The sequence below is a fragment of the Teleopsis dalmanni genome, chromosome 2, assembly GCF_002237135.1.
Source record: "Teleopsis dalmanni isolate 2A chromosome 2, ASM223713v2, whole genome shotgun sequence".
Lineage (NCBI taxonomy): Eukaryota > Metazoa > Arthropoda > Insecta > Diptera > Diopsidae > Teleopsis > Teleopsis dalmanni.
Window position 1 is genome coordinate 135,143,495 of NC_051847.1, and position 2,920 is coordinate 135,146,414.

Below are 2,920 nucleotides of genomic sequence, written 5' to 3' on the forward strand. Positions count from 1 at the left end.
TTAAGAATTTGGTGGCCTAGAACAATCAGCAACGAACGACTGTGGGCTATAACAGATATATAAAAGCCAGATATATAAACAAATCTTAAAAAGAAAGTAATAATGGTTAAGCGACACTCTACGCAAACCGTTTAGCGAAATCGCGCATGCCGCTCTAGAATAGAATCCGCAAGGAAGAAAAAATTACGGTTGATCAAAGACCACATGAAGAAGGGCAATCCACAGAGAATCGCCCAAATCTTCCAGTGAAGAGCTATAGCGCGTAATAGTAATAGTTGCAAATCTTTTGTGATTAGACTAAGTTCTTGACTTTATATTTTTGAACACGTCAATAATAATAATACAGAGACTTTAAGTACATAAAAGACAAATAACGTAAATTCTCAATAAAATAGATAGTATTCCAATTCAACACTAAACCTGCAAAATATTCGTTCAAACCCATCAATCGTGTAAAGATATGCAGAACTAACAGTGCTATGAAATTAATTAGACGCTTCACCTATAAAAACAATGAAATCAACTCATACATTTCGTTTTAGACTCACAGATCCATCCGCAAAATAGAGTAAAAGTACCGATTGGCACCAATTTGAATAAATAATAAAATAAAATTGAAGGGGCTTATCGTTAGTTTCCGGATAAGGACCACTTTTGATTACTTCAGGCAAACCATATTATAAAAATAGTAACTCAAACTAAGTTTATTGGTCCAATGTGCAAAATCGAGAACGACCACGTAAATAGGGTGGAACTAACTCAACAATATTATAATAGTATAAAAGTATCTATTATATTAATACAAAAAAAAAACATATTAATATGAATATAGTTTGGAAAAATCTTATACATACCATTTGCCATCACTTTTTAATTCAATCGAAATGGGTGCTTTCTTGACTTTAATTGAATTATTGGATTGCACAAAAAATACCTCAGCACTGAAACTGTCTACAACGGCCAAATTCTATTTTACTCATTTACACATCATTTTCAACATATGGAAGAGTGACATAATTAATTTGTTGACCTCATGTAGACCAACACGGAAAAGGTGATCGTATACATCAATCTCCTTGCTGCTGATACAGATATTACCACCAATGCACCTTACGCAATGTACTATCAGTTGAAGACGTCTTAATAAAGAATTGAATTTGCAATTATCTTATAGGTAGAGCTTTTTTTGTTGATTTCAAGGAAAAACTATTCTATACTAAAACCAGACAGTATTTTTTCACAGATTCTTTTCAAGCTCAATATGTTCAAGTTGTCGGACCCTAATGAGTTACTCAGAGTTGTAATGTATGCTAATGATTGCATGATTCTATCAACTAGGCAGGATCCTGGTGTACAGTATAAAACAATAAATGTATACCTCTACAAGTAACTAAATATACACAGAGATAAAAAATTCACCTCTTCTGCAACAAATCCTCAACTAACCTAATTATTTGCTGAACAAGAAGGCATCCCTGACTCTTCCCATTTCAATCGGTGAAAACGGCTATTGTATGCGGTTAATTAAACAATCGTAATAACATACTGCAGAGACTTGGAGCTGTTATCGGGGTAAAGGTAAGGAAACCTACCGACATACTAAACATGTTTCTCTTGCGGGTAAAGAGTTAGAATATTCGCGGGGAAAGGCATGCCTGACATAAGAGGTGAATGGTAGTGAGGTGTAAATCGGGAGTCAGATGCCCGCAGCTTCGTTTGTCCTGACCATCTGCGGTTGACAGTGTCATGGTGGCTGTGTTTAATATCCAAACATACGAGGGAATAATGATTGTTAAAGGTTATAGCTTTTTGACTTTCATATCAAAGCAGTATTCTCTTTGAAACCACAATCTATCAAAAAGGTTCTTAAAAGGATATAGTTATGTGCTTCACAGTTACTTGTCATACATAAATAAATCCATCTGATTTGTTGCGAAATTCACACTCGAATTTAAGATCTACTCAGGGTTCAGTCAAGGAGAAGTGGATATAGGGTGGGTGGGAATTCAATTGAAATCTCTCTCTCAACTCGTGTCCAGACGGAAAAACCTAGCCACTTCAAGAGGGTGGGTCCAAAGGTCAATTGGAAGGTTTGTGTGAAAAGGGGCAAAGAGCATTTAAGTAATCTTGCTTAAATATATCTGATGCATATTTTAGATATGTTTTTATTTTTTCGAATATGTTTTATTTACTAGTAGTCTTAGAATAATATGCTCATTATAATCTTGGTATGTAGTAAATAATATTTTAAAAATATGACAATTTTCTATGAAATCATAAATTATATTTCAATTTTTATTAAATATAATTTGAATTTACTTAAACTTGAATTCAAAATGAAACCAGACTATTATGCCATGCATGATTTCAGGATTATACAAATTAAAATTAATTTGTAGGTTTTGATTATAAACAACTGGTATTGCTAAGGATTAAGTAGTAATATACATGTCATCTTAAAATCAATCAATTGAGCTTACTTAGGTGATAATAAACTATATAATAATAATAGCCATATTAACAATTTATTAACATTTAACTTTCTAACTATATTTATAATGCTGTATTTACAGTCAACAGATTTCCGGTAAGAAGTTAAATTACATACTATAGAAAAAAAAACCAAAAAATATTTAGAAATAATACATTATTTTAATCAGCTAAATAGTTAATATATAGTAATTATAAACTGTAAACTACAATTTTATATATACACTTTTTATTTAATTATATATATACAACTTTTATTTTATTATAGATAATTTTTTCTAAATTATATTTGTTACAATTGTTACTAAGTATTTACAAATTATTTTTATTATTATTATTATTATTATTTTTGCTTAATATATTTAAATATGTTATTTATACCTTTGTCAATATTAAAAGCATACGATTTTTTAAATGTGTATAGCTTAGT